This window comes from Pan troglodytes, chromosome 6, assembly GCF_028858775.2.
Source record: "Pan troglodytes isolate AG18354 chromosome 6, NHGRI_mPanTro3-v2.0_pri, whole genome shotgun sequence".
Classification (NCBI taxonomy): Eukaryota; Metazoa; Chordata; class Mammalia; order Primates; family Hominidae; genus Pan; species Pan troglodytes.
The window spans coordinates 18,893,016-18,915,149 of NC_072404.2; the positions used below are offsets into that span (position 1 = coordinate 18,893,016).

The window sequence follows — 22,134 nt, forward strand, 5'->3', positions numbered from 1 at the left end:
TATTTCTTTTTTTGAGACAGAGTCTCACTTTGTCGCCAGGCTGGAATGCAGTGGTGTGATCTTGGTTCATTGCAACCTCTGCCTCATGGGTTCAAGCGATTCTCCTGCCTCAGCCTCCCGAGTAAGCTGGGACTACAGGCGCGTGCCACCATGCCTGGCTAATTTTTGTATTTTTAGTAGAGACAGGGTTTCGCCATGTTGGCCAGGCTGGTCTCGAACTCCTGACCTCAGGTGATCCACCCTCATCGGCCTTCCAAAGTGCTGGGATTACAGACTTGAGCCACTGTGCGAGGTCAGAAGCTGTTATGTTAAATCATTTTCATATCAATATATGCAATCTAAGTTAAGCAGGAATCTTTGAAAGAAAATTAATGTGGTGGAATGATTTCCCATAGATACTGCATTGGAAGAACTCTCTATAATCTTGAATATCTGATAAATGTTAATTCTTCTCTAGGTACCAAGGTAATAACTGGCGAAAGTTACTTGGATTTCTGTAGTTCTAGTTTATAAGCATTTAAAGAAAGTCTTTGAGGCCTAAATAAAACAAACAAAGAGAAGAATTTATGGGAAAGAAACAAACCAATATATGACTTTATTAAGTTAGCTTTATTGTGTAAGCTTGAGCATACTTTGATAAATATATACATCTTGGGTTTATACCAACATATATCAATGCAGACGTTTTGCTAATAAATATTGACTTGTTATAAATAAATTTTGCTTCTGGAACTTTAGACATTTGCATCAAACACGCAGGCAAACCCATATCCTCTTGCTTGCCTGAGCCATCTTTATAGCATTCTGGTATTATGGTATCCCATTTTGCTGATTTTATTCAGTGCTAAAACTTGGGGTGGTAATAGTGGAGTAGATCGCCTCAATATCCTATACTAAGAAAGAAGGCTACCTGCCATCCTTATAGAACAAAATTGATAATCTTAAAACTTTGAACTTTGATAGAAATAGGCCTAGGGAATGCTTAGGAGTAAGGGAAAATGAATGAATTAGAATTTGTATCACAGTTTTGCCACAGTTAACAGGGAAATGAATGAATTGGAATTTGTAACACAGTTTTGCCGCAGTTAACTTCGGGCTGCCTCCAACAGGTGAACTTCCTTCTCCATTGGCCCTTGGCCATGTGTGGACTAAAACTCCTACTCTTGGTTTTCCTTATTGCTGCTGAGAAAGGCTGGAAGTTCCCATAAAACATTGTTAAATTCCTAGGAAAACAAAATAAAACTGAACTTGAAGAATCTGAGAAAACATGAGACATTTCATTTTACAGAGTAGAGATTTGAGTTTACTAAGCCTGTTATTTTCAGATAACTGCATAAGTTTGTTCATAGCTTGACTGGGAATTGTACTCTTATTACTGTCTTCTCCTGGAAAGTCAGCATATTTTGACTCAAAATATGAGAATAACATCTCAGTCATCTAAACACTTTTGTTCAAAGCAGAGAGTGGCTTACTTGGCTGCCTATCAAAAAAATTCTTCTCAGTTTCTATTCAAATTTCCCTCAGGCACATCTAATTGAGAACAATTATGTAATAGCATTGGAAATACATTGGTTAAACCACACACACAGACACACACACACTCATACTCACACACACAAATTTACCAATTCAAGAACGTCTAATAAGAGGGGGTAAAAAGGAATTGGGCTTTCTTGTATGTGTGTTATTGAAGGAGAAGTGTAATACAGTGGAAGACAGCAGGGAGACCAGTAGATCTAACATAGGTCCACTCTCCTTCTAATATTGAAAATTTGTGTTTTTGCTCTTTACTAGTCTGCCCAGGGGTTTATCAATTTTATTGATCTTTACAGAAACCCAAATTCTGGGCTTCATTGGTCTTCTCTATTGTTTTTCTCCATTTTATTTCACTAATTTTAGTTTAAAAAAATTTTTTTTTAATGTAGGACAACATATTTGAATGTATTTCCATTCACCCCTGATATTTTTGGTATTTGGTCCTTTCTGCAGCAATTGAAGTGCTCAACCTGTATTTGCTTATCAATTACTAAAATTTTTTTTTTTTTTTACTTCTACTTACTTTTAGTTTAATTTGCTATTCATTTAATTCTTAAGGTGCCTGCTTAGTCACTTTATTTAAAACATTGTTTTTGGCCAGACACGGTGGCTCACACCTGTAATCCCAGCACTTTGGGAGGCAGAGGCGGGTGGATCACCTGAGGTCTGGAGTTTGAGACCAGGCTGACCAACATGCAGAAACCCCATCTCTACTAAAAATACAAAATTAGTTGGACGTGGTGGCGCATGCCTGTAATCCCAGTTACTCGGGAGGCTGAGGCAGGAGAATCACTTGAACCCAGGAGGTGGAGGTTGCGGTGAGCTGAGATCACACCATTGCACTCCAGCCTAGGCAACAAGAGGAAAACTCTGTCTCAAAAAAAAAAAAAAAAAAAAAAAAGAATTTAATCTAACATGTATAATCATTTATTTTTTCTTACCTAACAGTATAATCATTTATCCTGCTGTAAACTTTTTTGGTAAGTGCCTCTCTAGTTGCATCCCACAAATTATGACATATTGGCTTATCATTATCATTTAGTTCAAAATATTTTCTAATTTCTTTTGTGAATCATTCCTTAACTCTTGGGTTATTTAGAAGGGTGTTGCTTCATTCTCAAATACTTAGCCATTTTCTAGTTGTATATTTGTTATATTGTTATTGCTTTCTAATTTATTTTTGCTCTTATTTTAAAAAGGATGTTTTCACTTATTTTAGAATTCCAGGCTGCAGGTTTTTTGTGGATTTGTTGTTGTGGTGGTTTTTTGTTTTTTTAGTCTAAAGTTACTGTTTTCTTCTAGCCTCTGCTATTTTTCTTTAGAAATCGACAGTCATTATTGCTCTTCATCTGTGTATCTGTATTTAGGTGCTGGTTATCTCAGGATTTTTTCTGTATTTTTGACTGTATGCATATTTATTGTGATTTGTTAGTGTTTTATTATTCTGCTTAGATTTTTTTCTGTTTTTATTCCTTTTTTGAAAATTAAATTTGGAAAATTTTTGTCTAATAATTCTTCATAGTTTTGCTGCTCCATTGCTTCTATTTTCTCTCTTTAGACTCCAGTTACAATTATGTTAGAGAGTATGATATTGTCCAACATTATGTGTTTTTTTTCTATTTTTTTCTTTGTACTTAAGTTTGGATTATTTATTTTGATCTGCAACCAAGTTCACTGACTACTGCTTTTGTTGTCTCAAATTTGCATTAGTGAAATTTATGTTTTAAAATATACTATAGTTCTATAATATCCATTTGAGTCTTTTTTAAGTTTTCATTTCTAAAATTTCCCTGTATATCCTTTGTGATCATATTTATTCATGTTTTTGAACATTTAAAAAATAGCTGCTGTATACTCTTTGCTTATTAACATCTCATTTATATCTATGTTCCTATTGTGTTTTTAACTTTGAACATGGTTCACGCTCTCCTCTTTCTTCACATCTTGTGTTTTTTATTGAATTATTGACATTGTGGATAATGTGTTCTAGATCCTCTGGATTCTATCTCCTTCTGCAGAGTGTTTTGTTGTTTTCTAGTACCCAGTTATGTTACTGGCTGATCACTGTGAATCTGTGTTTTGTTTTTATACTTTCTTAAGGCAGATACATTTCAGTGTTGCCATTAATGCAAAGAAAAACAAGTATCCCTGCTACATAGCCTTTACTTGAAAGGTATGACCCTTTGGGGATTTTAGTGGAAAGCTTCAGGTATTTAAGACCCTCTAAGTTAGTGTGATTCAAAATCTTAATTCTGCCTTCTCTGCAGGGGTCAGCATCTGAGGTAACTGCTCACTTTTTCAGTCTTCTTATAGACTACTTTCTCCTGGGTTCCTTGAAGTCTTCACTATACATGTGCATTTCAAGGATCAGATAATGGTAAGAGGGGCATTTAAATACATGTTTGAGAGGGGAGCAACCCCTGAATCTTCTTCCTTTATTTTATTTTAGACAGGGTCTCACTCTATCGCAGGCTGGAGTGCAGCAGCACTATCGTAGCACTGCAGCCTCCATCTCCTGAGTAGCTGGCTATACGGTACATACCACCATGCCTGACTAATTTATTTTTACTTTTTTGTAGAGATGAGGTTTCACTATGTTGCCCAGGCTGGGCTTCCACTCCTGGCCTCAAGTGATCCTCCCACCTCAGCCTCTCAAAGTGCTGGTTTTACAGGCATGAGACACTGTCCCCAGCCCCTTTATTGTATTTTTACTGTCAGTTGCCATTGTTCTGGCAGCCTCACGTTTCTTTCATGATGTTCAAGCTAGTAAAATTTCATATTTTTGCTTTAATTCTCCATGTTCCATGTTGAAAGATGTTGGAAAAAGCTGAATGTCGAATTCCCTACAGTTTCTGACTATTTTGCTTCTTTTTATTTTATTTTATTTATTTTATTTTTTTGAGACGGAGTCTCACTCTGTTGCTGGAGTGCAGTGGCGGGATCTTGGCTCACTGCAGTCTCCCCCTCTCGGGATCAAGTGATTCTCCTGCCTAAGCCTCCTGAGTAGCTGGGACTACAGGCTTGTGCCACCACACCTGGCTAATTTTTGTATTTTTAGTAGAGACAGGGTTTCACCATGTTGGTCAGGCTGGTCTTGAACTCCTGACCTCATGATCCACCCGCCTTGGTCTCCGAAAGTGCTGAGATTACAGGCGTGAGCCACCGCGCCTGGCCTGTTTCTATTTAAAAGTGCTTTTAGGGCATAAAACATTCCCTTCCTTCCCCTAAGGTTTTAATAATTAGTATTATTAGTGGGAATCTTATTCTGATTGAATCTGTCTTGCAATTACTGGAGCCAAAAGACATTTGAGCAATACACTTTTGTATTTGAGGCTCTTCAATATGACAATATATCCCAGTAGGCTATATTTTAATCAAAGGCATAACTTTTTCTTCACATTTGTTTACATCCTCTTAGTCAATGGTAGGCCTTTTCCTTCTCCAGCCTACTCCAGGACTAGGAACCTGATTCTCGGTATGGAAATTGTATACTGTCTGCTTGGTTATGAAGGGCTTATTTTGTTTAATATGTAGCTCATTAAATCTTCCTTGCATTCACCACTTATGATAGCCCCAAAGAGAAGCTTGATTTACATTTCGTACATTTTTCCTTGTAATTAGTACAGGAGTGAAGTTATTTTACATTGTTCTACATCCTAACTAGAAGGGGAGATGATCTGCTTTCATTTTGAAAAAAAATATTTTTACTGGATATGGAAATAAAGGTTGGCAGTTATATTCATTTAGCATTTTAAAGATATTATTACATTGTTGTCAGGTTTCCATGAATTTAATGAAAAGTCAGTTGTTATGCTCACTGTCATTTCGTGGCAGAAAATATATCATTTTATTATTTCCTTCTTCTTGCTGTTTTTCAGACTGGTTTCTTCCTTTCTGGTTTTCAGAAGTTTTGCCATAGTGCTTAGGTGTGATTTTCTCTATTTTTATTATATGTGGGATTTGTATCACCATTGGAATTCAGGGCTCAATATCTTCTATGGCTATGAAAATTCTTTACACTTATCTCATTATATACTGCTCTGACACACTCTCACTTATAAAAATTACACATGTATTATATTTTTTCCCATGATGGTACTATATCTCTCACACTCTTGTCTATATTTCCCATCCCCTTTTTCTCTTTATGCTACAGTCTGGATATTTTTAATTGATATTTTATCCAGGTGAATAATCTTCTGGGTTTTTTTTGGTCCAATCTCTAATAATTTATTAAAGGAAGTTTAGAGGTTCAGAAACAATTTTCTTGGTCCTTAAATAATTTTTTATGATTATATGATTGCACAAAGTACATAAGCACAAACCATTTTTGTAATCTTTATTCCCTTCACCAAAGTCAATGCTTGATACACCTTTTCTCCTGGTATCTATCTGTATTGATCTTTATGATTTCCCCTTCTATCACTTTATTAAATGTCCTAATTTTAGTTACTTATTTTATTAAAATAGCCCCATTATTGCTAATTGTTCAGACCATTCATTCTACCCTTCCAATCCACTCTACAAAGCCTAACAGATTGATTTTCAAAATAGATGTTACTTACCTGCTCAAAAGATTTTAAATTTTCTCCAAGCAGTCAATCCATATTTTTAAAATATTTTTTCCTCTTGTGAATCTTGTTGTTAAAAAACGAGTTTTTGGATCAGGACATCATGTAAAACACATAAAATAAACTTGCTGCGTTGAGGTTGGGATACCAGCAGTTCTTTTCTCCTTCAGGGATCTTTAGGGCACAAGTTGAAATCACCTGGCTTCAGTGGTAGAGGATGAATTTCTTGACATGACTTTTAGCACTGTCTACAGTCAGTTTACAAGCTGTCTTGGCTATCTTATATCCCACTATTTTTCTGCATGAGCAGAGTTGATGTCATCTGGAAGCTCTTAGAAATATAAAATCTAAGGTTTCACCTTATACCTACTGAATAATCTACATTTTAACATTAATGTGTAGGAAGCATTGCACAGGACCCCTATAGTGTAAGTAATAAGGTTTTCTCCTGTTTCTTAAGTATTTATCATGTTTTTATTCTTTGCTTTTCATAATTTATTTATATTTTTTCTCTGTCTTCATTCTATGTACTTTATCCTGAATTCAAACTTATCATCTCCTGTAATTATATTCTGACACAGAGTTATCTAATCATTCCTCGGCCTGTCTACAGCCCTTAGTTTATTCAACTTGTATAATATTCATTAAAAGTCATATTTTGATTATGTGGACTTACAGCTACTAGATTGTGATCTTCTTCAGTTAGGAATCATATCCTTTAAAAACTTCTCACCCACAGTGTCCGACACAAAACCTCCTAAAAAGGTCTGTTCAGTAGTTGTTGAATGAGTGAGACATTAGTCATGTTCAGAGTTTGGTATGGAATTTAAAGGAATGCAAATTATTTATAACACAGTTGTATATTAGGTCAACAGTCTTTCTACCCCGTATGAGTTTTAAAAGAAGAAGTGTGTGTCTTAATTTCAGCACTATTGAAGGAAACATAATCTATACTAGGAAGCTGAACTATAGCAAGCTAAATATGCCTGCCTAGCATTACCTATACTCGTCTCATATCATTCAGTGTAGGATAAGTAGTAATATTGGAGTTCTTTTAGGAATGGGTATTTTCTCACCTGCTAATTTCAACACATGGTATACTGAAATGGTGCGTGATTGTGAGTGTTAATACCATGGGAGGTTTTAACAATTTGCGAAAATGAGCATGTTAGCAACAAATCAGTTAATGAAATAGATTGATTCTTTCAAAATTAATCCTAAGGTCTTAAGCCTAGTTACTTCTCTGGAAAAAATAAAATTAGTGTCAGGCATGAGCAAATTTGTCGGGAAAAAGTTATTAAACAAAGTATTACTTCCAATAAAATGCATCCAGTTATTGTTCTGTTGCTAAGGAGTTTCATAAAATTGCTCCCAGAGAAAAAGCAGCAGAAGCAGGCATAAAAAATGATGAGTGTGATAGATGGCTTATGGCTTTTCCTGTATGAATCGAGTACCTGGGAGATGGTAGGATGTTATGTGAGTGTAAATATGTACTGGCAGAGTGTTTAAATTTTGAATTTCTACTGACACATTGTCAGGTTGTAAGTTAGCTAACCTCACTACTATCTGTAATTTTTAAATTTATTTTTCTTTCTAATGCAGCTCTTCAAAAATGATCACTACTCTTCTGAAACATAAACTTTCAAAAATTTGTATTATTTTTATTTCAATAAGAAGATAAAGCTACTGAAACTCTTTCAGCTTTCCTCTGTTACAGTTCAAGGTTTCTCTGCATCTTCAGTGATGTTCCTTTCTTTCGGCTCCAAGTAATAACAAAAACCTTGACTTAATTGGCTTTAAAAGTTAAGATTTTGGCTGGGCGCGGTGGCTCAGGCTTGTAATCCCAACAGTTTGGGAGGCCGAGGCGGGTGGATCACCAGAGGTCAGGAGTTCGGACCAGACTGGCCAACGTGGTGGTGAAACCCCGTCTCTTTTAAAAATACAAAAATTATCCAGGTGAGGTGGCGGGCGCCTGTAATCCCAGCTTTTCAGGAGGCTGAGACAGGAGAATCACTTGAACCTGGGGAGGCGGAGGTTGCAGTGAGTCGAGATTGAACCATCACGCTCCAGCCTGGGCAACGGAGCGAAGCTCCACTCAAAAAAAAAAAAAAAAGTTAAGATTTCATTATTTCACATAAAAATAGATTTAGTAACATTACCAAAGGCCCAAAAGTATTTAATTTTTATGTTCTCAGATCTCCTCTACATTGTCATTAGATTTTGACCCTCAAGAATGTAAGATGACTACAACAGCTACAAGCTGCAAACTTTCACACTAAGGAATCAAAAATGGAAGAGATGAGGATTGTGTTTCCTCAGTTTGTCTCATTTTGAAAATACGCATTTTTTCTGAGAAGGCTCCCTCACCCTGCTCTTCACCTTTCCTGCCCACTCACTTTTCACTGCAGTTTATCTTTCTTGCTTGCCTCATTTTTCTTTTTAGCATTTCTCACCATTTGACATGCTGTGTGTTTTACTTCTTTATCTATTGTCTTCAGATTCTTAATAGACCCTAATTCTCATGGGGACAGAGATTTTTTTTTCGCTTTTTCCATGAATGTGCTCTCTCATGGGTGCTTTAGACATCCCCTTTCCTCACAAGTATCCTGTCCTTGTGTGTGACACAGAAAGTTTTATGGGTTTTTTGTTGTTGTTGTTGTTGAAATTTACCTCCTTGCTTGGCATGTAAGAGTGACAAAAAACTCACTTCGGTTTTTTCTTACATCTGTGGTCACCTTCCAACTTCTCTGTTTATTCTCAGCCTCCTTCAGTGAAAATAAAACCAGAGCTGGATTTTTTTAAAATGGAGCTTTTACAATCTGTTTTAATGTACTTAACTGGGCCAATTGAATTGAACACCAAAACATAGGCAACTGCAAATAAATATTTGTCTACATATTAGGTGTAGTAAATGAAGAAAGGAAAGAAAATATAGAAGGTACCTATGGCCTCATCTTTTCCTAAATCTGATTCCAAGACGGCATGTTCTCACAGTCTAATAGCAGATCTACTTTCATCTATATCTGGTTATTGTTAGCTGTACATTCTCAATCTTCATGACTTAACTGCATTTAGCCCTCAACTTTGGATGCTGTGTATTAGTCAACATAGGATGGGTTATCCATGCAAACAAATGGCCCAAAAATTCTTAGCTTAAAACAATCATTCTACATCTTAACTGCAGAGAAGGCAGGCTTTGCTTATTATAGTCATCCAAGGACTAATGTAGTAGTCATGAAATCAAACATATCTAAAGGGGCTTTTGTAGGCAATTAAGTGTTCTGGCCAGAATTTGATATAAAGTCCCTCCTAACTACAGAGAAATTAGGAAGTATAATTCTATTGTAAGCCCAGGAATAAAACAGAACTGGAACTGTGTTCTGTTTTTAAACAGAAATAATGACTACAACATTGTTATTCACATAGTGAGTCAGTCATGTCAAATATTAAAATCATTACCTGAACAAGCAAGATAGGTCTAATTCCAGATGAGGGCTCTTGATCATCCACCAAGGGTTGAAAGATAAAACACAGGATGCTCAGTTAATTTTTTTTTTTTTTTTTGAGACGGAGTCTTGCTCTGTCGCCCAGGCTCAAGTGCAGTGGTGCGATCTCGGCTCACTGCAAGCTCCGCCTCCCGGGTTCACGCCATTCTCCTGCCTCAGCCTCCCGAGTAGCTGGGACTACAGGCACCCGCCACCATGCCTGGCTAATTTTTTTCTGTATTTTTAGTAGAGATGGGGTTTCACTATGTTAGCCACGATGGTCTCGATCTCCTGACCTCGTGATCCGCCCACCTTGGCCTCCCAAAGTGCTGGGATTACAGGCGTGAGCCACCACGCCCGGCCTTTCAGTTAAACTTTAAATGATAAATAATTTAAAATTATAATTATTTTACAGTATTACATGGGGTCATACTTATATTAAAACATATTCATTGTTTATCTGAAATTAAAATTACTTACGCATCCTGGTTTTTGTTCTTCTAAATCTAGCAACCATACCTCTGCCCAAGTCATTATTATGATATTCATTTTTTGTTGATTTAGTCATAAGATTAGTCCAGAGAACCATAGCGTTGAATTGTTTGATTAGTTTCTTTCTTTTTTGAATGTGGACACTCAGTTTGATCTGTTAGCAACTTTTTGAAGCTAAGCACATTGTGTATCAAAACATATTCAGTGTGTTTCAAGGTGAGAACATTATCACAACATTCTTTAGAAAATTTCTTTCACTACTCTACTTCAGACCTTAAAATACAGGGTATCATTGGTGTCTCCTATCTTCAATATTTCTGTTTTAAAATTTCACTTGTCCTTTATTTGTACTGGTAGAGTTTAAGGAAATGGTTTTTCTGTGAAATTCTTATTTAAAAACTTCAGTATATTAATTAGATAAAAATGTTTTATGTAAAGTATATTTTAAGTTTAAATGAGTTTAAACATAAACTTAAGTGTGGTTTTCTCTATTTTTATTATATTTGGGTTTATAATAATATGCCTATTATGAATATATTAACAGCAATAAAATTATTTGATTCACACAAAAAATGTGAAAGGTATATTGGGGAATATAGTTGTAATCCTATATTAGCTATAGCATCAAATTGATTTCTGTATTATTCGGTTTTACAGAAACGAGAAAATCTTTATTCACATGTTACAAATGATATCCTTGGTTTTTGTTTTTTCATTTGTTTGTTTTCACAACAACCTGCCCTGAAGTCTCAAGATACTCTTCATTTAAAATAAAGAGAAGCTGCTGGACATTTTTATCAAAATGATGCAGCAAAATCTAATATGTGAACCTGTTCTCATACAGTTAAATATTCAATTGAGAGTTTTTCATGTAGACACCAAGTCTAATATGATAATAGCTTTTGAAGCTAGGCATATTGTGTACCAAAATTTATTTAACATATTTTTCATTTCTTATATCAACATGAGAACATTATCAGAGTGTTATTTAAAAAGTTTCCTATATCTCTTCACTTCTTGATGATTTTTAGATAAAATATTTATATGAAACTCCAATATATAAATCAGATAAAAAAGTTTTTATGAATGGATATTTTAAATTTAAATTTATATAACATGCTCATTATAAGTCTGTTAATAGGCCAGGAGCAGTGGCTCACGACTGTAATCCCAGCACTTTGGGAGGCCAAGGCGGGAGGATCACGAGGTCAGGAGGTCGAGACCATCCTAGCTAAAATGGTGAAACCCCGTCTCTACTAAAAATACAAAAATTTATCAGGGCATGGTGGCGGGTGCCTGTAGTCCTAGCTACTAGGGAGGCTGAGGCAGAAGAAGGGTGTGAACCGGGGAGGCAGAGCCAGCCTGGGTGACAGAGCGGGACTCCGTCTCCAAAAAAAAAAAAAAAAAAGTCTGTTAATAAGAACAATGAAAGTATTGAAGTCATTGTTCCATAATTTCATTATTAAGTTATTGAATTCAAACAATTACAAGTTACGGTCTAACTTGTAATTGTTTCCTAGAAAATACTCTTTCAAATTCATTTTTTGTAATAAGAGGTTTAACAATAAAATAACACGTATCAACTGCTTCATGCCTATACTTATTAGAAATTGTCTCAACATTTCAAGGCAGTCACATTTGTCTTTTTTTGCATACTAAGTTCAAATGTATATTCTTCTTTCATTCATTGAGCCATTGATTACTTTATCTACACAGATTTCACTGTATAATTGTGAATGTAATGTAATATAATGTAATATACATTCCACATTGTACATTGTGGAAGATCTACATTATGTGTAGATCAGAATGTTAACATTATGATCTACATTGCCAGATTGAGTTCATCTGCTTAATAAATTCAGGGCAGAGAAACACTATAAAAGCCAGAAAAACTTTGAAACTATCTCTTACATCGTGTTATAAGGGCTAGAGTTGGTACACATTACTGAGAAAGCATGCACTGAGGACAGGGTGCCAGGCCTAGTCTTCTGACGTTCATCAGGGTGTTGCCCTGTTTGCTGTAGTTGAGTGATTACTAGTCGATTTTAAGTTAATATACACATTTTTAATCTTCCTTAACAATGAGATATTCTAAGTAAGTGCAAATGTTTATTCTGAAATTGTAGAAAAAAAATTATTATGTGGTTTTCATAAAACAGGCTAAGCTGGCAGTATAAACTAATATATTACTTTACCCAATATGTTAAAATTTTATAATAACATGCTTAAGTATATGTTTTAATACAGATTTTTAACTTAACTAAACTATAGAATTTCTGTATGCATGTCTAATACCATTCCATGGTTTCAACTGCTATTTGGTGGAAATAATTTCTACATCTACGTGTAAAATTCACAGCCCCATAATTTCCAGATCCATTACTTTGAACTGTCTGCCCTGTTGGAATCTCTCCTGGTAAAGAAGAAGAGTTACCTCTTGCTTCTTTAACAATTCCCAACTTTTTCTGCCCCTACAGGCAAACAGTAAACCAGGAAAGTCTTTAAATGAAAACCATCAAAAGCTCATTTATATTAAAACTGTAGCCCCAGTTTTGAGACTGGGTTTATCTTGTTGTTTAAATTTTTCCATTAAAAAAATACCATATAGTTATATAAGCCTGAGATTCTTTTTAATATTAAGAAGTGGTACCAAATTTTTACCCTGAAGTGCATTAAAGTTCCTTTTCCAAAAAGTTATCATTTGGGGCGTTATTTGAAGTTGTTTCAATGGCAAGGAAAGATTTGGAATTTTGTGAGGGTAGGCACGTACCAATGTTAGAGTGTATGAATTTAGATATATACTCTTTGAACACGAGTTTCAGAGATCATTATCTAAGTTTGAAAATCCAAGGCAGACTGGACATATCTAATTCAAATAACCTCCAGGCCTCTATAATGGTATATGAACTCTAATTTGATAATTCTGTTTCTAAATCATCCAATTCCTTCACCAGATACTCAAGCAAGAGTCTTAAGGTGATTTGAGTTCTTGTTTTTCATCCACTTGATCATAACCATTTGATCATGAAGGCTGTTTAATTTTAAATATAAAATGTATCATAACATCTGTTTTCTTATTTTCATTTCTAATGGCAATTCACTTTTTCAGACCTTCACATCTGGTTTGTGATTGCCAAATTCCCAATTTTTCTTCTTCTAATATATTGAACATAGAACCTCAGGTTTTGTTTTTTAAAAACACAAAATTCAAGTGACTCTGTTCAGAAACGTGTGAAGTCTCTTAGAGTCTTTCGAAAACTCTCATAATATCTTCATTTCCCTTTACGATCTGACACATAATTACATGATTTCTCCCCAAACTCTTCACACCTACCTCCATCAAACACACGCAATGGACACAACCCATAGACTAACCAACCATACCAAAACTAAGATCCGTTTTTACACTGCACCATTCACTTTCAAGTCTCTGGTCCTTAGTAATTTCTGTTTCCTCTACCAAAAATCTTCTTTCCTAAAAGTCTTCTCTATTAACATCCTTCTCATTTGAAAACCTTCGGGATATAGTTCAAATGCTACGTGAGACGTTGTTCAATTTCTCAGGTTGGAAGTAATTTCTCCTTCATATATGTTATTTTAAAAAGCTTTATGACATTGCCAATTAGAATGCCAATTATCAACAATATCACAATATTTTATGGTTATTTTTGAACATGTATGTCTCATTTGCCCCATTCCACTCCCTCACCTTAAAACTCCTTAATAGAAGTTATATTTTTCTCATTTTATTCATTTTAGGCACTGAATAAATATTTTCTGATGTATAAATGAATGAACAAATGGATAAACATGAATGATTAAAAATGAAGGATAAAATAATTCCCACAAGTAAAAAACCCAAAGAATAGATGAACCAGCATGAATAGTGTTTTGTTTTGTTTTTTTATACTTTAAGTTTTAGGATACATGTGCACAATGTGCAGGTTAATTACATATGTATACATGTGCCATGCTGGTGTGCTGCACCCATTAACTCGTCATTTAGCATTAGGTATATCTCCTAATGCTGTCCCTCCCCCCTCCCCCCACCCCACAACAGTCCCCAGAGTGTGATGTTCCCCTTCCTGTGTCCATGTGTTCTCATTGTTCAATTCCCATCTATGAGTGAGAACATGTGGTGTTTGGTTTTTTGTCCTTGGAATAGTTTACTGAGAATGATGATTTCCAGTTTCATCCATGTCCCTACAAAGGACATGAACTCATCATTTTTTATGGCTGCATAGTATTCCATAGTGTATATGTTCCACATTTTCTTAATCCAGTCTATCATTGTTGGACATTTGGGTTGGTTCCAAGTCTTTGCTATTGTGAATAGTGCTGCAATAAACGTACGTGTGCATGTGTCTTTGTAGCAGCATGATTTATAGTCCTTTGGTTATATACCCAGTAATGGGATGGCTGGGTCAAATGGCATTTCTAGTTCTAGATCCCTGAGGAATTGCCACACTGACTTCCACAATGGTTGAGCTAGTTTACAGTCCCACCAACAGTGTAAAAGTGTTCCTATTTCTCCACATCCTCTCCAGCACCTGTTGTTTCCTGACTTTTTAATGATTGCCATTCTAACTGGTGTGAGATGGTATCTCATTGTGGTTTTGATTTGCATTTCTCTGATGGCCAGTGATGATGAACATTTTTTCATGTGTCTTTTGGCTGCATAAATGTCTTCTTTTCAGAAGTGTCTGTTCATATACTTTGCCCACTTTTTGATGGGGTTGTTTATTTTTTTCTTGTAAATTTGTTTTGAGTTCATTGTAGATTCTGGATATTAGCCCTTTGTCAGATGAGTAGGTTGCGAAAATTTTCTCCCATTTTGTAGGTTGCCTGTTCGCTCTGATGGTAGTTTCTTTTGCTGTGCAGAAGCTCTTTAGTTTAATTAGATCCTATTTGTCAATTTTGGCTTTTGTTGCCATTGTTTTTGGTGTTTTAGACATGAAGTCCTTGCCCATGCCTATGGCCTGAATGGTAATGCCTAGGTTTTCTTCTAGGGTTTTTATGGTTTTAGGTCTAACATGTAAGTCTTTAATCCATCTTGAATTAATTTTTGTATAAGGTGTAAGGAAGGGATCCAGTTTCAGCTTTGTACATATGGCTAGCCAGTTTTCCCAGCACCATTTATTAAATAGGGAATCCTTTCCCCATTGCTTGTTTTTCTCAGGTTTGTCAAAGATCAGATAGTTGTAGATATGCAGCCTTATTTCTGAGGGCTCTGTTCTGTTCCATTGATCTATATTTCTGTTTTGGTACCAGTACCATGCTGTTTTGGTTACTGTAGCCTTGTAGTATAGTTTGAAGTCAGGTAGCGTGATGCCTCCAGCTTTGTTCTTTTGGCTTAGGATTGACTTGGCGATGCAGGCTCTTTTTTGGTTCCATATGAACTTTAAAGTAGTTTTTTCCAATTCTGTGAAGAAAGTCATTGGTAGCTTGATGGGGATGGCATTGAATCTATAAATTACCTTGGGCAGTATGGCCATTTTCGCGATATTGATTCTTTCTATCCATGAGCATGGAATGTTCTTCTATTTGTTTGTGTCCCCTTTTATTTCATTGAGCAGTGGTTTGTATTCTCCTTGAAGAGGTCCTTCACGTCCCTTGTAAGCTGGATTCCTAAGTATTTTATTCTCTTTGAAGCAATTGTGAATGGGAGTTCACTCATGATTTGGCTCTCTGTTTGTCTGTTATTGGTGTATAAGAATGCTTGTGATTTTTTTACATTGATTTTGTATCCTCAGACTTTGCTGAAGGTGCTTATCAGTTTAAGGAGATTTTGGGCTGAGACAATGGGGTTTTCTGGATATACAATCATGTCGTCTGCAAACCGGGACAATTTGACTCCTCTTTTCCTAATTGAATACCCTTTATTTCCTTCTCCTGCCTAATTGCCCTGGCCAGAACTTCCAACACTATGTTGAATTGGAGTGGTGAGAGAGGGCATCCCTGTCTTGTGCCAGTTTTCAAAGGGAATGCTTCCAGTTTTTGCCCATTCAGTATGATATTGGCTGTGGGTTTGTCATAGATAGCTCTTACTATTTTGAGATATGTCCCATCAATACCTAATTTATTGAGAGTTTTTAGCATGAAGCGTTGCTGAATTTTGTCAAAGGCTTTTTCTGCATCTATTGAGATAATCATGTGGTTTTTGTCTTTGGTTCTGTTTATATGCTGGATTACATTTATTGATTTGCGTATATTGAACCAGCTTTGCATCCCAGGGATGAAGCCCACTTGATCATGGTGGATAAGCTTTTTGAGGTGCTGCTGGATTCGTTTTGCCAGTATTTTACTGAGGATTTTTGCATCAGTGTTCATCAAGGATATTGGTCTAAAATTCTCTTTTTTTGGTTGTGTCTCTGCCCGGCTTTGGTGTCAGGATGATGCTGGCCTCATAAAATGAGTTAGGGAGGATTCCCTCTTTTTCTATTGATTGGAATAGTTTCGGAAGGAATGGTACCAGTTCCTCCTTGTACCTCTGGTAGAATTCAGCTGTGAATCCATCTGGTCCTGGACTCTTTTCGGTTGGTAAGCTATTGATTATTGCCACAATTTCAGTTCCTCTTATTGGTCTATTCAGAGATTCAACTTCTTCCTGGTTTAGTCTTGGGAGAGTGTATGTGTCGAGGAATTTATCCATTTCTTCTAGATTTTCTAGTTTATTTGCATAGAGGTGTTTGTAGTATTCTCTGATGGTAGTTTGTATTTCTGTGGGATCAGTGGTGATATCCCCTTTATCATTTTTTATTGCGTCTATTTTATTCTTCTCTCTTTTCTTCTTTATTAGTCTTGCTAGCGGTCTATCAATTTTGTTAATCCTTTCAAAAAACCAGCTCCTGGATTCATTAATTTTTTGAAGGGTTTTTTGTGTCTCTATTTCCTTCAGTTCTGCTCTGATTTTAGTTATTTCTTGCCTTCTGCTAGCTTTTGAATGTGTTCGCTCTTGCTTTTCTAGTTCTTTTAATTGTGATGTTAGGGTGTCAATTTTGGATCTTTCCTGCTTTCTCTTGTGGGCATTTAGTGCTATTAATTTCCCTCTACACTTTGAATGTGTCCCAGAGATTCTGGTATGTTGTGTCTTTGTTCTCGTTGGTTTCAAAGAACATCTTTATTTCTGCCTTCATTTCGTTATGTACCCAGTAGTCATTCAGGAGCAGGTTGTTCAGTTTCCATGTAGTTGAGCGGTTTTGAGTGAGTTTCTTAATCGTGAGTTCTAGTTTGATTGCACTGTGGTGTGAGAGACTGTTATAATTTCTGTTCTTTTACATTTGCTGAGGAGAGCTTTACTTCCAACTATGTGGTCAATTTTGGAATAGGTGTGGTGTGGTGCTGAAAAAAATGTATATTCTGTTGATTTGGGGTGGAGAGTTCTGTAGATGTCTATTAGGTCAGCTTGGTGCAGAGCTGAGTTCAATTCCTGGGTACCCTTGTTAAGTTTCTGTCTCATTGTTCTGTCTAATGTTGACTAGGATTGCAACCCCTCCCTTTTTTTGTTTTCCATTTGCTTGGTAGATCTTCCTCCATCCTTTTATTTTGAGCCTATGTGTGTCTCTGCCCGTGAGATGGGTTTCCTGAATACGGCACACTGATGGGTCTTGACTCTTTATCCAATTTGCCAGTCTGTGTCTTTTAATTGGAGAATTTAGTCCATTTACATTTAAAGTTAATATTGTTATACCTGAATTTGATCCTGTCATTATGATGTTAGCTGGTTATTTTGCTCGTTAGTTGATGCAGTTTCTTCCTAGTCTCGATGGTCTTTACATTTTGGTATGATTTTGCAGCAGCTTGTACCGGTTGTTCCTTTCCATGTTTAGTGCTTCCTTTAGGAGTTCTTTTAGGTCAGGCCTGGTGGTGACAGAATCTCTCAGCATTTGCTTGTCTGTAAAGTATTTTATTTCTCTTTCACTTGTGAAGCTTAGTTTGGCTGGATATGAAATTCTGGGTTGAAAATTCTTTTCTTTAAGAATGTTGAATATTGGCCCCCACTCCCTTCTGGCTTGTAGAGTTTCTGCAGAGAGATCCGCTGTTAGTCTGATGGGCTTCCCTTTGTGAGTAACCCGACCTTTCTCTCTGGCTGCCCTTCACATTTTTTCCTTCATTTCAACTTTGGTGAATCTGACAATTATGTGTCTTGGAGTTGCTCTTCTCGAGGAGTATCTTTGTAGCGTTCTCCGTATTTCCTGAATCTGAATGTTGGCCTGCCTTGCTAGATTGGCGAAGTTCTCCTGGATAATATCCTTTAGAGTGTTTTCCAACTTGGTTCCATTCTCCCTGTCACTTTCAGGTACACCAATCAGACGCAGATTTGGTCTTTTCACATAGTCCCATATTTCATGGAGGCTTTGTTCGTTTCTTTTTATTCTTTTTTCTCTAAACTTTCCTTCTCGCTTCATTTCATTCATTTCATCTTCCATCATTGATACCCTTTCTTCCAGTTGATCACATCAGCTCCTGCTTCACCATGAATAGTTTTCTTGTTGAATTACCAAATAGAAATAACGTTAGAGCCAGAAGATACGGAACTGAAGGAATGGCTCAGAGGCCTTGCATGCTGTGTGCTCTCTCTACCTTTTCATTTGAGCTAGTCACCAGTACCTCTGCTCTAAATGCAAACTCTTCTACCTGCCAGGCAGAAAGTGAAGGGGTTTTGACAGTAACAGCTATGGAAATCTTATGATGATAATTATTACTAAAGACTTTGAAGTCAATCACGAACATGTTGTCAACATTTATTTAGGCTAAAGATTATGGCTCTTGGCTGGGCACAGTGGCTCACGCCTGTAATCCCAGCACTTTGGGAGACCAAGGTGGGCAAATCACCTGAGGTCAGGAGTTCGAGACCAGCCTGGCCAACATGGTAAAACCCTGTCTCTACTAAAAATACAAAAATTAGCCGGGCATGATGGTGTGTGCTGTAATCCCAGCTATTCAGGAGGCTGAGACAGGAGAATCGCTTGAACCCGGAAGGCGGAGGTTGCAGGGAGCTGAGATGGTGCCATTGCACTCCAGCCTGAGCAACAGAGTGGGACTTCATCTCGTGGGGGTAGAAAAAAAAAAAGATTATGGCTCTCAAAACAAACAAACAAACAATTGGACCTGGGAAGTAAAACATCTGTATGTAAATGATGTCAATGAAAAAGCATATTCCATTTAGTATTCTCCCTACCAAGTTTATGTACTGCAAGAATAGGCTGCAAATTATGTACCTTTACTGATATTTGAAGAACAATTACCTGATAGTTGGTATTTAATTGTGCCCAAGAAAGGAGAACTTATTTTGGTGATAATTTATAACAGTCTTAGCTGAGAGCTACTTGGAGTTTATAGGTCTTACCTCAAAAATAGTGGGTAGGTACATTGAATTGTCTCTCTAATTGGTGTCTTTGTGGAGATAAAAACTAACATTAAGTGCCTGCCAGGTAAAGTAGATTGTAGGTGTTTTACATTTATTATAAAATGTTTATTCTTGTGATAACACCATGAGGCAAATGCATACTTTTCATATGAGAATACTGAAGACCTGAGAAGGTTTAGCAGTATGTTTTAAGTTATTAAGCAAGCAATGTGTTGAGTTACAGTTTCTGTTTATTAATTGGCCTGTAGTAAATCATACTTCTAGTTAAACATAAAGCCATGTTAATACCAGTAAAGTATTTCCTTAAATTACCAGAGGTAAAAGTAGTTTAATAAATTTAAAAAAAGTAGTTTAATAAGTTAAAACCAATTCCACCTGGTGCCAAGGCCTGTCTTTATCTTTTGATAAAATCATACTCTCTGTGGTAAACTGGTTCATAAATATGGAGATGTTTACAAGTTTCCATGGTAAATGAGCTCTGTGCTTCCATTTGTCATCAGTGTTCTCGAAATTCCATTTTATTCTTCTTTACCATGGAGCTTTATTTAGTTCACTATTACAACTTTGAGTTTATTTTTGAGAATATTATTTTATGTCTATAAATTTTCATAATCATACATTTATCCTGCTTCTCCAAGTTCCATTTCTGATTCTCACTAATATTTTTGCTATTGTAAGTGAATACTACTCTACTTTCTCTTCATTTTCTGCTTTCCCTCATACAAATGTAGATCACATGTGTATTTTTAACAAGCAAGGATTAAAAATAAAATTAAATAAGGCTTCTTTCCTGGAAGAGGTCATAGTCAAGCTAGGAGAAATGCATATGAACAGATTGCTATTTGTGGGTCTCCAAGATCACCCTCTGATCAATAATTAGAATAAATAGCAAAGGCCACCATTCAGAGCTTGGTATAGCAAGCCGCCAGCCAGCTTAAATTGAGTTTGGCTAATAATTAAGGGCAGGGAGGGTAATGAAAACAATTTCTGGTGAAATAAAGGGAAGGCTTCAGGTATATCCTGATTGGAGGCTGTTGGAATGGGAAGTGGAAGGCAGGCTAACTAGAAGCAGGCATCTTATGTGATTGGTTGGTGGAGCATATTTAGCTTCTCTAGTTAATTCTGATAAGAAAACAGAGGCAAAATTAGGGAATCTGATAGTTATTGATTAAGTCTTAAACATTTTGGGCTACTTGCTACAGAGGTTATGGTTTGACTTCACCAGACTGGCATCTTCAGTCTGTGAATTAGAGTACTGTTTTTCGTTATGGTTTGGCCATTGTCTATTTGTGTATTCAGTCTCTGAGCTTTATCAAAAAGCTCATAGAATAATAATCTATTAACCTTTTCAGCCCAAACAACAGTGTGTCAGAGCAATGAACATGTTTTGTGACAATGGCAATGTGACAGTGAGTCCATGTCCATAAGATCCACATCTGATTGCTATGTCCCTATGTCCAGAGGCAGCCCTGAGTGGCTTGTCTCAATTAAGGTGTGAGGTTGGGGACAATCCCCAGTGAAGTTATGTAAGAAACTGGCAGATAATATATAACATTCTGTCTGCAACAGCTAAAGTACTGAGATCTGGGAATCAAGGAGTAGATGTAGAAGTGGTTCTCACCATCATTCCAGTGACCCAAGAGGTAAATTTGTGTTTCTTAGCCCTGCAAAATGAGTCTCAGCTTGGTTAGAGGTTTAGTTTTTTTGACTCATGGAAAATTAGATGTGAATAAATTCTTCCTCTTTTTTCCTTTTGCATGAACTCTCTTGAAATGCAATTTATATGGTTACTAGTGAGAGTTGTCTGGGAGATGGAGCAATTAATGCATTCTCATATTGGTTCTCCATCTCTTTCCCTTTCTTAACTGCAGTTCCATGTGATTGTCCTTGCTGATGAAGCAGTAACATATACAACATTGCTGTAGTCTCTGCATTCTGTGGAACGGAGGGTAAGACAACAAGGTCCCAAGAATAACTCTTAGCTTTTTAGTTTATGAAGTGCATTCACTGCCCTGAGATAACTGAAAAAAGATTAGGTTTAGGGCTAAAAGATCATTCATTGAGTTGGACTTAATAACTAATTTAGACATGCAGAAGAAAATACTAGGGAGGAATTTGGATATATGCATATGCAGCTCAGGAGACGTCAAGATTGGATGCATAATATGATGGGAGTCATCAGTGTGTGGATTGCAGCTGAAGCTCTGATAGGCATGGATTGTCTACGGAGAGAATGTGGAGTAGTAAGATAAGCAGAACTGTGAACAATCTTGGGAAATACTACATGTATTACTCGAGGTGAAGAAAATGAAATTATATAGAAGTAGAGAAGCAGCTGATATGGAACATAAAACAACAAAGCAGGAGATTATGGAAGCTAAGAAAGAATAGTAGCTCAGACTTCAGGTGATTCACAACAGCATAGAATGCTACTGCAGAGTCAAGTAAAATAAAGAGCCAAAAGACACTTATTAAATATGGGATCATGAAGATTATTGGTGATACTGGGAGAGGAGAGGTATTATTTCCTTAAAGAGTAAAGGGGGCAGAAGACACATTGAGCATTAGGAAATGGCACAAAGATAAGAAAGAGAATGGAACATCCTGTAAACTTCCTTCAATCTAATGGTGTTAAAATATCGCAGTAAGACTGAGTGAGGGATGCTACGTGGAGGGG

At 36.4% G+C, this 22,134-nt stretch overlaps 1 long non-coding RNA gene across 4 annotated transcripts in view; it reads left to right on the forward strand.

Moving 5' to 3' along the window:
* Positions 1-22,134, forward strand: part of LOC134810521 (uncharacterized) — a 384,534-nt gene that overhangs the window by 139,259 nt on the left and 223,141 nt on the right. For 2 of the 4 annotated variants that reach the window (XR_010158799.1, XR_010158802.1), the window contains one exon: positions 21,329-21,406. The exons of the other annotated variants lie outside the window; for them this stretch is intronic. This is a non-coding gene — a long non-coding RNA (uncharacterized LOC134810521). The remainder of the gene's footprint in view (positions 1-21,328; positions 21,407-22,134) is intronic. 4 annotated transcript variants of the gene reach the window in all.